The sequence below is a fragment of the Tupaia chinensis genome, unplaced genomic scaffold (assembly GCF_000334495.1).
Source record: "Tupaia chinensis unplaced genomic scaffold, TupChi_1.0 Scaffold138136_1, whole genome shotgun sequence".
Classification (NCBI taxonomy): Eukaryota; Metazoa; Chordata; class Mammalia; order Scandentia; family Tupaiidae; genus Tupaia; species Tupaia belangeri.
Window position 1 is genome coordinate 212,173 of NW_006198035.1, and position 14,726 is coordinate 226,898.

Sequence of the window (14,726 nt, forward strand, 5' to 3'; positions counted from 1 at the left end):
ACAGGTAACACAGAAAATCAAATATGAACTAGTATCTTTTCTAAGAATGGCTTTGAAGCGCAGTCAGTGATATTCAGAAGACACATAAATGACACCCTGGGTGCCAAGCTCTACTCACTGACCTCAGGCGTCTAACTTGGGTCATAGCTCTGTGCACAGGCCAGAAATTTTGTCTAGATCATTTTCCAATCTGAGCTCTAGGCAAAGCCTTTGTTGTTCTTTTAAGTTACAAGGTATGACATTTTCATGTTCTTTTTTCAATTACAAAGTATGATGTTAAGAGAACCCATAGGGAGAGTGACTTGGCTCTGTAGAGGACATAAAACGTGCTGGTCACTGGTGATCATTGTTACCTCCTCGAAGAGATAATTGCCTAAAAAGAACTCACGTAATCATGTTTTCATGGACAGATTTTTTTTTAAGGGAGATTTTTTTTGCTATAGAGCACATCTGCTCGCCAGAGAGACAGAGAGAGGCAGACGGCGAGAAGTCACCCTCCCCTCACCCCAGGGGAATGGCCACACCACAATCTCTTCTCCTCCATTCTCCTCTCGGGATTTTGGGCATGCATGCATGCACACATGCCCGGCATGGGTTTCAAGCCACTGGGTCTGGGACTCAAACCACTGTCAACTACATGGGAGTCCAGCAACGTAACCATTAGGCCATCCACTGATCCCTACAAAAATTATTAAGAAGTATTGAAAAAGAAAAAATCTATCCATGGAACCAGCAGATGGTGTAATGGTTACAATGTTGTGTGTGCCCAAGATCCCAAGAGGAGAATGGAGAAGAAGGGATTGTGGTGTAGCCATTCTCCCTGGCTGGTAATTTCTTGCTTGCTGTCTCTCTGGCAAGTGCACACATCCTATAGCAACAATCTCTCTTAAAAAAAAAAAAAATACACACACACATATATATAGTATACCTTCAGAGGAAGGTGCAAGTTTTTCTCCATATAGTCAGTAGAATATATGCTATGATTATTAAGGGATGAACATCTCTGAAAAAATAGATAAATGTGGAGGGTTTTTGTCTGAACTTAGTTGATATAATTTTACTCATATGTGTCACTGTGGTCTCCAATTGTGGATTCTAAGTCAAGGTGAAACTTTAAGCAAGTTAAAAAAAAAAAAAAAAGTAAAGCAGCCTGCCAGCAGATGGCATGGGGATAAAAGAGGCTGAATCCCACATAACCAACTACCCAGTTCAAGTTCTAGACCCAGTGGATTATAAAACACACCAGGCATGTGTGTGTGAGTGTGTGTATGTGTGTGTGTGCAATGCCCAAAAATTCCAAGAGGAGAATGAGAATGAAGAAGGGATTGTAGCATGGCCTTCCTCCCTAAATGGTGATATCTATCTATCTATCTATCTCTCTCTCTCTCTCTCTCTCTCTCTCTCTCTCTCTCCCCCTCCCCCGCTCTCTCCAGTGAGCAAACATGCCCTATAGCAATACTTTCAAAAAAAAAGAAAAGAAAAAATCATTGAACCAGGAGTCAAAAGACCTGTAGTAGCAAATACCAAAACACAGTTTTACTTTAGTGGTAATTCATTAGCATAGTGTTTTATCATCTTCATTCTTGAGACAAACTATCAGGGTTTGAAGCCTAGCTCTATGCTTCTTGCTTATGTGTCCGAAGCAAATTACTTGACTTCTCCAAGTCTCCATTTCCTCGTCTGTAAAATGGAAATACTAAAAATAGTTACCTATCTCATGGGGATGCAGTGAGGATTATTTACATGTTCTAAATATAAAGGACATGTCATGCTCAACACATAGTAAACACTCAAAATGTTAATTTTCTCTTGTTTTCACTTTAATTTGGACAAATCAACCACCTCTGAGCCTCTCTTTCCTCATCTATAAACTTAGGGTGGTGGTGTTGATATGTCTACTTCACAATACATCTGAAGGAACTATGCGATCTCAAAGCTTCATAAACTTTAAGACATCAACCAAGGTTACCATAACAAGGATGCTCAGTACTAATGTGACTTCAGTCTCTGCTAAGCTACCCTCTATAAAACATTTTCTTAGAATCCTTAATGATAAACTCTCCTAATAATGTCTGTCCTTGGGGCTGTCAGGTGGCGTGGTGGTCGGGGTGCTGGTCCACATGGCCTACCGCAGTTCAAGTCCCAGACCTGGTAACTTGCTTTCTCTCTTTCTCTGGTCAAATTAAACGATAATAATAAATTTAAAAATTAAATAATTCTAAAAAAAAATTAATGTCTGTCCTCAGACCTCTTCATGAGACTTCAAACCAGGAGAGGAAAGATGGGACTCTGGGGAGAAATGGGGAAAAAATATAAAACACAGAGCTGTGAAAAATTCAAACCTAAAATCACAAAACCAGACAGCAAACTCAAATGATCTGCCAGAGGTGCTTGTCTTTTCAGAAGGAAAGTCTTTCCCCCTCTGGTAGATGAACACTTCTCAGCTGGCTCATCCGTCCACCTCTGTGCCAGCCATGACATTTCACTTAGTTACAGAACCTTCTGAGCTTCCAGTTTCCCTGCAGTGGCACGCTCATACCTGTTTCAATTTATGTCAAGAATATCATCAGCGGGACCAGCAGTTAGTGTAATGGCTATGTCACTAGACTCCCACGTAGTCGACCATGGTTTGAGTCCCGGACACGGCAGCTTACACTCACGCCGGGCGCGTGTGTGTGCGTGCCCAAGATCCCGAGAGGAGAATGGAGGAGAAGGGATTGCGGCGTGACCATCCCCCCTGGGGGGTGATTTCTCGCTTTCTATCTCTCTCTCTGTGTCTGTCTGGCGAGTGCACGCGCCCTATAGCTAAAACCTCTCCAAAAAAAAAATATATATCATCAGGAAGACAAAGAAATACCACTTTCACAGATCAATAAATATTTATTGGGTACATGCAATACTCTGGACTTAGTGAAATGGAAAGCAAAGTAAACGCAATGTCTCTCTCTCTCTCTCTCTCTCTCTCTCAGACACACACACCCCACATAGTCGTCTCACCGTCATAGAGTTTACTGTAGAGTAAGGAGGAGTAGGGAGGCAGACCTAACCCATAATCATGCAATGAATATATAATTACGCAATGCTGAGTTCCACAAAGGAATTTTAGATTGCTTGGAGAACTTACAATAGAGAGACCTGACTTAATTGGAGGTGGGGAGAATGCGGGAGAAGATTATTTAGGGAGCTGACCTGAGGAAGTATAGCTTCATGGTCCTCATTTTGACATCCCCTTGCTAAGCTAAAGAGCTTCCAAGTTGCTCAAGTTCTTCCTGAACTGTAGATGTAGCCAGTAATGAGGACAGAGAGAGTTCCTCAGTCTTGAGAGTGAAGAATACCAATGTTGTTAGTGTAATGGCTATGTCGCTGGACTCCCACATAGTCGACTGTGGTTCGCATCCCAGACCCGGTGGCTTAACACTTACACTGGACACGTGTGCGTGTGTCCCCAAGATCCTGAGAGGAGAATGGGGGAGAAGGGACTGTGGCGTGGCCATCCCCCCCTGGGGAGTGATTTCTTGCTTTCTGTCTCTCTCTGTCTGTCTGGCGAGCGCATGCGCCCTCTAGCAAAAAACTCTCAAAAAAAAAAAAAAAAAGAGAGAGAGAGATGAGCAGCCACCTCCTTCAAACTTGGTCTCATACAAGACAAAGTCCATTGAGTGTCCTTAAACCTAATACTTAACTAAATCCCAGGTTCCACCAGACAAATCAGTTTCTCAAATAGAATTGTGTAAATTAGGGATTTTAATGTATAGTTTTTGTACCACCTAAATTGTCCTTTTTTATTTAATTTTTTTTTGAGAAGTTTTAGCCATAGGGTGTGTGCGCTCGCCAGACAGAGAGAGAGAGACAGAGAGACAGAAAGCAAGAAATCACCCCCCAGTGAGGATGGCCATGCCACAGTCCCTTCTCCTCCATTCTCCTCTCGGGATCTTGGGCACGCACGCACACGCACCCGGCGTGCCTTTTAAGCCACTGTGTCCGGGACGCGAACTGCGATCGACTACGTGGGAGTCCAGCGACATAGCCATTATGCTAACTGCTGGTCCCCAGTTGTCCTCTTTTAAAGGCACAGTTTCTTCATGATAATAAGAGCTCAAACTTGATGGATCATAAATAAATTGATTAATTCTAACTGATGGCAATACAACTGTTATCAAACAAGAGTCATGTAGTAGCTTACAAAAATATAGTTTCCATTTTATACCCACTATGATGCAGATTTTTAACCTATAATTCAGCTACTTCTGATCTTATATTGTGCATATTTGGGATTGCTTCTGAGATCCTTAAAAGAAATCTGCATGCATAATAGTTTAAGCCACTTCAAGATATATGTATGAGGGGTCAGCAAGTGGCATGGTGGTTAAGGGCGCTGAACTCCCACATGGCCACAGTTCAATCCTGGACCTGGCGGCTTGCCTTCTCTCTCTCTCTCTCTCTGTCCCTCTCTGGTCAAATTAAAATAAATAAATAATAAGAATAAATAAAGTTCAGTAAAATAATTCTTAAAAAAAGATATATGTATGAAATAATATATATTTAATATATTTTCTTTAATATGTATTTCAAATAAGGAAGATTCTTCTAAAGGCAGATCTATGAGTCATAGCTCTGAAAAAATAGAGAAGACTGTTGTTTTCATTCTGTCTCTGGGGCATTTTCAAAGGTCCAAAGATCTTTCATCTTGCTTTAAACAGACTTTCAAAACAACCCTATCCTTGGCCTCTTCTTTTTTTTTAGAGGCTTTTGCAATAGGGTGCATGCACTCGCCAGAGAGACAGAAAGACAGACAGAAAGCAAAAAATCACCCCCCGGGGGGATGGCCACGCCACAATCCCTTCTCCTCCATTTTCCTCTCGGGATCTTGGGCACACACACACCTGCACCTGGTGTGAGTTTAAGTCACTGGATCCAGGACTCCAACCACAGTCGACTACATGGGAGTCCAGCAACATAGCCATTATGCCAACTGCTGGTCCCTCCTTGGCTTCTTAATTGCTGTCTCCTGTATGTATGCGGGTTTGTTCTTACAAATGGCTACTTCCTCTCCACTCAAGTCACCATGTAACTTCATGGTGTCCTGATATACTTATTTTGAAACTATAAAGCCTTTTCTGTGGCTATAAAATATAGTCTGACTTATATGAAATACATGAAAAAATGTATACTGTAAGATGAGAAAGCTTTTTAAACTTAAAATCTAACTATTTTATAGCAAGCCAAATATGTGTATATGTAAACATATGCAATTTTAAGGAATTTGTGTAACATACCACAGAACAACCACAACTATGCTGGTATGAAAGAAGGCCACTATTTCATTTTTGCACAACCACAAACTGGTCAGAACATGAGGAAGTGCACGTTTATGAAAGAGGATACTTGGGCAATCAACCAACCTGAAAATCAGGCAGAACTATCTCCCTTCTCTGGTGAAAACTGTGATTGATTTTTGTTATGACAGCCACCACTCATCTGAGCCTGTTTTACAACTTAGTCTAGGCGCTTCCTTAAACGTATCACTTGTACAACTCATTAAATTAAATCCGAAGAAAGGCATTCGATTATTAAATAACCCAAACCGAAGCACTGAGACCCCTGCCTCAAGGTTTCATTCCTATTATGGTTTCCCCTTACCGTGCATTCTTTGTTCCATATAATTTCCTAAAGTTGCCAAAGTTAATGCTTAATGTAGCTATGAAGTTACTCTACAATGGAACTTTATTTCTCAGTTCATTAGCTTTCTACTTTCAAGTCTTTGGGAAAGTTGGAGATGGAAGACGCGGAACAGGAGCAGACATTAGAAGACAGCCACATTCCCCCACCATAAAGATGTTCCCCTTTAGACAAAAGAATGTGGATTCCACCTCCCCCTGCCCTTACATACACACACCACACACCTTGAGTCACAGGGAGGCTGACTTTGCTCAGGAATCTCAAATAAATGTAGTATGTTATACATGAATGTATTAGAACAGGCCATTCTTCCAGAAAAAGAAAAAAAATTGTAACCAAAAGTATAAGTGACATTGGAGCCAAATTGGCTACTTTTCAAAAAGACATCTTACCACTTAAAACAAATTGCTTTAAGTTGTATTAGGTCATCGGAAATGTCACGGCATGTTTTTCTATGCAAAAATGCATAGAAAATCATTTTCTGATGATCCAACACATGTGTCCTTTTTTTTGAGTTTTTTTGCTATAGGGTGTATGCTTGTACTCACCAGAAAGACAGAGAGAGACAGAAAGCAAGAAATCACCCCCGCCCCGGATGGCCACGCCTCCATTCTCCTCTTGGGATCTTGGGCATGCATGCACATGCACCTGGCGTGAGTTTAAGCTACCGGGACTGGGACTCGAACTGTGATCGACTACATGGGAGTCCAGCAACATAACCATTACACCATCTGCTGGTCCCCGTGTGTACTTTTTACTTGCATAAGAAGACATACTTACAGATAATTTTTCCCACATCTACACAGCTCATCATGATTATTCAATAAAATAAGTCTTCAGGACATTTATCTAAAATATCCTTGTAAAGTTTGATCATTTATTGGCGTCACGGCTGACATCTGCAACACCCTGTTTGGATCATGTGCTGGAATTTCTCCATTGTTATACTTTAAATATCAGCATATACATGAGTATTTTATCTTAACAGATGGAATCATATCGTACATGAGGAAAACTAACATTTGTCAGATCCTTTACTCTATTTAGAATTTGTATCTGGATACAAATATCAGGACTATATTAATATTTTTTGAGAGGTTTTCACTATAGGGCATGTGCACTCGCTAGAAAGACAGAGAGAGACAGAGAGACAGAAAGCAAGAAATCACCCCCCAGGGCAGATGGGCACACCGCAATCCCTTCTCCTCCTCCTTTCTCCTCTTGGGATTTTGGACATGCACGCACATGAGCCTGGTGTGAGTTTAAGCCACCGATTCCGGGACTCGAAGCGTGGTCGACTACATGGGAATCCAGCAATTTAGCCATTATGCCAACTGCTGGTCCCTATATTAATATTTTTGACATATTTGTTTCAGGCTGTTCAAAGAGAAAAAAAAATTAAACCAGGTTTTTTGGACATGGTAGGTAGTCATGGAGTCAATCATAAAATCGCCCTGAGAAAACTCTGGAAATAGAAAAATAAAATTGCTGCCTGAGAATCACACTTTTTAAAAAGCATACATATTCAATGGATTAGATCAATGAGATGCAAAGTCACCTTTAAAAAGAAAGGCCCTAAGCCAAAACTTGACTACAAATTAACTGAAGGAAGGTAATCAAATATTCATATAAAAACAACAGTTCCTTGCGACTGGAGAGTGGAGGGAGTTAGGTCAGCCATGAAAACATAAGAAATGGAAACACAGGCTGATTTCCATGACCAATCCAGGAGACAGTATCCTAACCCACTCTGCTCAATGAAGATGTCTCACGTGTGCATAGGGATGAGGACATCCATTTTTTTCAGGGATCTATGGCATCAGCCATTAACATTACCCTAGATCATCTTGCCCCTCATTCCATGCTCACCTTATCCTTTAAATAAGGCAGGAATGTGCTAATAAAGGCAGTCTTGCAGTAGAAATTAGTAAATAGCTTTTGGGTTTTTTGTTTGTTTTTGTCTTTGTTTCTTTCTTTCATGAGAGAGAGAGGAATTCACCCTTGACAAGGACTTGACATACTGCAGTCCCTCCTCTCCAACCTTTCAACAGCCAGAATCTGGTGATCCGATCTCCATGCTTCCATGTGGCTCTAACACTGGGGAGGGGCACACTACCATCCGTGTGACCAAAGCTGGGCTGGTTTGGTCTGCGCTAATCTGCCTGCGTGAGAGCATGTGTTCTTTGTTGTTATTTTGTTTTGTTTTTAGATTTTTGCCATAGGGTGTATGAGATCACCAAAGACAAAGAGGGAGGGAAAGTGAGAAATCACCCCCTACCCCCACCTGCCCAGGAGGGCCACACCACAATCTCCTCTCCATTCTTCTCTAGAAATTTTGGGCACACATGCACATGCCTCTGGTATGTTTTTGAAGCTGCTGGGTTCAGGACTCAAATCTCGGAGTCAGTCAACTGGAATCCAGTGCCTTAACCACCTGCTGTCCTGATCATCTGTTTTCAGTATTCCATCTCATCAATATTTTAGACCTGCAAAACCTCAGCGATGAATTTACCTGCATCCTGCTCTCTATGGGAACTGAAGATAAGAAGCCAGCCCTTCCTTATCCAAGAGGTGTTAGACCTCACTTGCCAGAAAAGTGCAATGGACAGCAACGAGAGCTTCCTAGCTTATTCAAGTGTGACTGTGGTTCTCTTTCAAGATCTGCTCTGCCTCACTCCAGACTCCCTGTCCCCACTTCCTATGCCAATTGTTTCTGTAGTCATATTTTTGCTGAGGTTAAAATATACATAAATTTTACTTTTTTTTTTATACCATTTTGAGATGTGCAATCTTCACCACCATTTATTTCTACCATTTTCTCATCTTCCCAAACTGAAACTCTATACCCATTGAGCAATAACTCCCCATTGTTCCCTCCCACTAGACCCTGGAAACCACTATTCTTTTTTTTTTTAAATAATTTATTTATTTGATCCCATTTGTTGTTATTATTATTTTTAAATTTTAACAGAGAGAGACAGAAAGGTAGAGGGAGAAAGCAAGGCACCAGGTTCGGGACTCGAACCATGGTCAGCCATGTGGGAATCCAACGCCCTTAACCACCACACCACCAGCTGGCCCCTGGAAACCACTATTCTACTTTCTGTCTCTGTAAGGTTGACCACTCTACCTACCTTCTATAGGTAAGGGGAATCGCATGTTATTTGTCCTTTTCTGACTGGCTTATTTCATTTTTAGCTAATACATTTATGGTTCATGCATGTTGTAGCTTGTATCAGAATTGTATTTCTTTATAAGGCTGAATAAAATTCCGTGTGTCTTATGTCACATTTTGTTTATCCATTCATCTTTCAATGAGCACTTCTACACTTTATGCCAACTTATACGGTCCTACTTTTTATTTTTTTCTTTGTATTTTCCAGTGATGCATGCACGTGCTGCAGAAAGACTTAGAGACAGAGAGAAAGGGGAAGTTAGATAGCACCTGCCTGTGAAGAATGGTTGTGTCACAATCCTCTCTCCTCCATATCTCCTTTTGGGATTTTAGGCATGCACATACAAGCAATTGGTATGTTTCTCAAGCCACTGGGTCCGAGACTCAAACTGCACGGTTGGCCATGTGGGATCCAGCTACCACAAACACCATGCCACAAGCTGGCTAATGGCCCAATCTTTATCATCAAAAACAGAGTGAATATTTACACCAGGGGGCAAGAAAAACAAATTCTGGTTACTTTCCATGTAACCTTGGGGAAAAATCACATAATCTCTGCTATCTTATCTGTGAAGTAATGGAAATTGATAAAGACCGTGAATGCAGAAGACATGAACCTTCACCTGCTTCCTTTCTTTAGTGAATTATGAATTCTGTGGATTTTTTCCAAATTCTGATATAATGTGTGATAATAGGTAGTGATATAATTCTGTGTTTTCCTGGGCTGGCAGGCATCATGGTGGTTAAGGCAGTTGGACTCCCACATAGCTGACCGCAGTTCAAGTCCAGACCTGGCAGCTTGGTTTCTCACTTTCCACCCCCCCTCTCTGTCTCTCTCTGGTCAACTTAAAAAAATAAAATAAAATAAAATAAAAGGACCAGCAGTTGGCATAATGGCTACATTGCTGGCTCCCATGTAGTCAATCGCAGTTCGAGTCCCGGACCCAGTGGATTAAAATCACACCAGGTGCATAAGTGTGCATGCCCAAGATTCTGAGCAGAAAATTGAAGAGAAGGGATTGTGGTGTGGCCATCCCCCTGGGGGGTGATTTCTCACTTTCTGTCTCTCTGTCTCTCTCTATCTTTCTGGGGAGCGCACGCACCCTATAGCAAAAACTTCTCCAAAAATAAAATAAAATAAAATAATGACAATAAGGGCCAACAGGTGGCTGGACATTCCCACATGGTTAACCACAGTTTATGTCCTGGACCTGGTGGCTTTTTCATTTTCCCTCTCTGTTTCTCTCTCTATGTCTCTCTCTGGTCAAATTAAAATAAATGAATGAATAAATAAAATTTAAAAATAACTCTTTAAAAAATAATGACAATGAATAAAGTTAAATAAGATAATTATTTAAAAAAAAAAGTCAGGGACAGCAGGTGGCATAGTGGTTAAGGCGCTGGACTCCTACATGATCCACTGGGGTTTGAGCACCGGACCCAGAGGCTTGAAATACACCAAGCATGTATGTATGCATGCCCAATATCCCGAGAGGAGAATGGAGAAGTGATTGTGGTGTGGCCAACCCCCCAGGGGGGTGATTTCTCACTTTCTGTCTGTTTCTGTCTCTCCAGTGAGCACACATGCCCTATAGAAAAAAATCTCTAAATTAAAAAAAAAATTTTTTTTAAATCACAGGGGAGGTACCAGCAGTTAGTGTAATGGCTATGTCGTTGGACTCCCACATAGTCGACCGCGGTTCGAGTCCCAGACCCGGTGGCTTAAAACTCACGCCGGGCGCATGTGTGTGCATGCCCAAGATCCCGAGAGAACGGAGGAGAAGGGATTGCAGCGTGGCCATCCCCCATGGGGGGGGTGATTTCTCGCTATCTCTCTTTTCTCTCTCTCTCTCTCTCTGTCTGTCTGGCGAGTGCACAAGCACTATAGCAAAAACCTCTCAAAAAAATAAATAAAATAAAATAATAAATCACAGGGGGAAAAAATGTCAAAGAAATAAATGCCTTTTCAAGTTCTAAAAAAGGAAAAGAAACACAGATTTGGAATTCCATAATGCTCCATAAAACAGGAAGAAATTATTATAAATCGTACCCCATTCTAAGTGGAGATGAACTTCTGTTTTGAGAGTTGGTGCTTACCAGATTGTCAGCTTCTTATGTCCTAAAATCCCTGCCTTTCTTACTCCTACATATTCATCACACACATGCACGCACACACGCACGCACACACGCACACACGCACGCACACATGCACACACGCTATCTGCTTTGTTTCATAGCGTGAGGCTTGCCCAGACTACTGTGAAACACCTGGGAGGGAAACAACTCTAGAAATGAACATAGAACTAGAAATACAAGTTCATGGAATTAAATACAAGTTTATTTTGGTGTCAAAATCTTTTTTTTTTCAAAATTTTTAAATTTTTTAATCTACATATAATTTTTTTGTAATATACATTTACAGCATAGACACACACTGTTGAAAACTGCTATTTCTACCTCATGAAATTCTAGGTCTGGACCTCAGTCTCACTCTTCATGAAAGACAGCCTCCTCTGGACAGCACTGCAAGAATGCCACATGTCTCTCAGAACAATGACAACACGCCTAGGTGCCAGACACTGTGCTAAGAGCTTTGCATACGTCGTCCCTTTCAGTTCTCATAACAATACAATGTTTTTACAGAAGAATCAAAGACACAGAATGCTCCTATTGTACAGGGGAAGAGTGGTTGAGGCAGGACTGTAAACCAACCAGTCTGAATGGAGAACCCACATTCTTCACCACAATGCTCTACTGCCTCCTAGTGTTCATTAAAACAGTCACTAGCATCAGGATCGCCTGTGGTGCTGGTTAAACTATGATTTCCTGGCCCTGTGGGTGTGGTGTACCAGCTGCTAAGATTGTGCTCCTCAGGTAGAGACTACACGGGAGGCCTGGTTTCAATTCCCTGCCAACCTAAAGGCTGGGCACAGTGGTACTCACTGGTAATCCCAGCAGGGAGACAGAGGCAGGAGAATTATGACACAGAAAGATCCTGTCTTTGGGACCAGCAGTTGGCTGGACTCCCATGTAGTCAACTGCGTTTCAAGTCCCAGACCCGGTGGCTGTGTGTGCGTGCCCACCCGAGGTCCTGAGAGGAGAATGGAAGAAAAGGGATTGCAGTGTGGCCATCCCCTCTGGGGAGTGATTTCTCGCTTTCTCTCTCTGTTGAGCACATGCGCCCTATACAAAAAACCTCTCCCACCCTCCCCGCCAAAAAATTTAATAAATAAAAAGAAGATGGGACCAGCAGTTAGCATAATGGCTATGTTGCTGGACTCCCATGTAGTCTACAGCGGTTTGAGTCCTGGATCTGGTGGCTTAAACTCACTCCAGGCGCGTGTGCGTGCATACCCAAGATCCTGAGGAGAAAGGAAGAAGAGGTATTGCAGCATGGCCATCCCTCCTGGGGGGTGATTTCTCGCTTTCAGTCTCTCTTTGTGTCTTTCTGGTGAGCGCACGCACCCTGTAGGAAAACACTCTCAAAAAAAAAAAAAAAAAAAAAAAAAAAAAAAAAAAAAAAAAAAAAAAAAAAGAAAAGAAAAAAGAAAAATGAAAAAAGAAAGATCCTGTCTTTAGAATAAGTAAATATTAACTTAAAAATGCAGCTTTGGGATGCCCTGTAGCCTAGTGGTTAAAGAAGTCACATTCCAAATAGCCAACTGTGTTTCTAATCCTGTAGCCTGCCAGGCATGTGTATGCGCATGCCCCACATCCTAACAGGATGGAGCATAGGTAAGAAACTGCAGCGTGACCTTGCCCCACTAGGAGTGCTTTCTCCCACTCTCTGTCTTTTCCTCTCTGGCAAGTACATAATTCTTTCTGGCAATTAAAAAAATGCAATCTTCTGGCTTCTCTTGGGTATATTTGAAGCAAACCAACAGGACTGCAGCCATTTTTAAATTTTAAAAGGCCTCTCATGGGAGCAATCTGACCAAATGCTGAGTCATAGGGAGGTACGTTTGCGAAATGGTCAGATGAGAAACCAGGAGTATTTGAAGGAGAAAGATTGACTCTGATTGATGGTAATAAGGAATGATTTGTCGAAAATCAATTTTTTAAAGAATTATTTTTTATTTAATTTTATTAGTATATTATTTTCAGTTTGATTAGAGAGAGAGAGAGAAAGTAAGAAAGCAAGCCACCAGGTCCAAGATTCAAACTGTGGTTGGCCATGTGAGAGTCCAGCATCTTTAGCCACCATGCCACCTGCCAGCCCCCCAAAATCAATTTTTCATATTATGTATTATTCTGTGTCTGGACTGTAGATTGTTCCTCTTGTTAATACCACATTTTCTTAATTACTCTAACTTTATAATAAGTATTGAAATCAAGTTTGAGTCCAGCAACTGTTCTTTTAAAATTGTTTTTGACTATGTGAGAAATGCACTCACTCGTCCAATGCCAAAGAGTGGACAAGGAGACATGAGGTATGGTGAAGTGAGACTTGAATGGTGGCCTTGCAAGATCCGGTGCCTGAAGGACATGCACGCCTGAAATGGTTTCAACAATTTATTCCCTAATGCATAAGTCCCTCCCCACTTCCTCACTGGGTGAGGAGTATGGAGTGTACAATCTTCCCGAAGGTCGCCTAAGTTTCATTATTCCCTTATAAGGCATTTATTGTTCCCTTCCCTCTCTGATGGAAAGGTGCAGGCTCAGGACAAGTCTGTGAAAAAGGCACACCAAATGTCCTGAGGCAGGAGAAGAACCAGGAAGTAAAAAGGTCGGTGATCAGCCACCATCTTGAGACATCTTGTCTCAAGGGCGACCTGTTGGTTTTTGGGTTTCATTTTTCAGGAACTTTCCAAGAATGTGTACTTTCTGGGGTTGTCATATTTGCGAGCTGATCAAGCAATTTGTGTTAAGCTATTTCTTGAAAATGAATCACTTAAGACTTTCTCACAGCTGTTCTAGTTCTTTTGTTTTTCCTTATAAATTTTATGATCAGCTTAATTTCTACAGAACTTCCTCTGGACTTGTGATTGGATTGCACTTGGAGAACTTGTGCTTTAACAATATTCTTAGTATATATATATCTATGTTTAAGGTGTTTTTTAAATTTTCCTTATCAGTTTTTATCATATACATTTATGCATTGTTTTTAAACAATTTCATACTCTGTCATGAAATTCCTGCCTTAGCCTCCCAAAATGCTGGAACTCCAGGTGTGTGCCACCATGTTCAGTTTATCTTACACATTTTTAAAAAATAATTATTTAATTTTATTTATTATTATTATTATTTTAACATGCTATACAGCGAAGAGAGGCAGAGAGAAAAGGGGAAAGTAAGAAAGCAAGCTGTGGACCAGCAGATGGCTGATAACGTAATGGTTACATTGCAGGGTTCCCATGTAGTCAACCATGGTTCAAATCCCAAACCCAGCAGCTTAAAACTCACACCAGGTGCGCGTGCATGTTTGCCCAAAATCCCAAGAGGAGAATGGTGGAGAAAGGATTGTATGGCGGCCATCTCCCCTGGGGGATGAGTTCTCATTTTCTGCCCCTTTCTGTCTCTCTGGTAAGTGCACACACCTTATATAAAAAATCTCTCTTAAAAAAAAAAGAAAAAAAAGCAAGCTGCTGAGTCCAGGACTCAAACCACAGACAGTCATGTGGGAGTTCAATACCTTAACTGCCATGTCACCTGCTGGCTACATACATGTTTTTAGAGATATATACTTAAGCATCTCACTGTTTTTTTTGTTTTGTTTTTGTTTGTTTGTTTTTTCCCAGAGGGTGTGTGTATTTGCCAAAAAGAGAGAGGGAGAAAAGGAGAGGGAACATGAAAAAACACCTCCGTGGGGAATGGCCACACCTCAATCCCCTTCCCTCCATTTCTCCTCTCAACATTTTGGGCACACAGGCACACA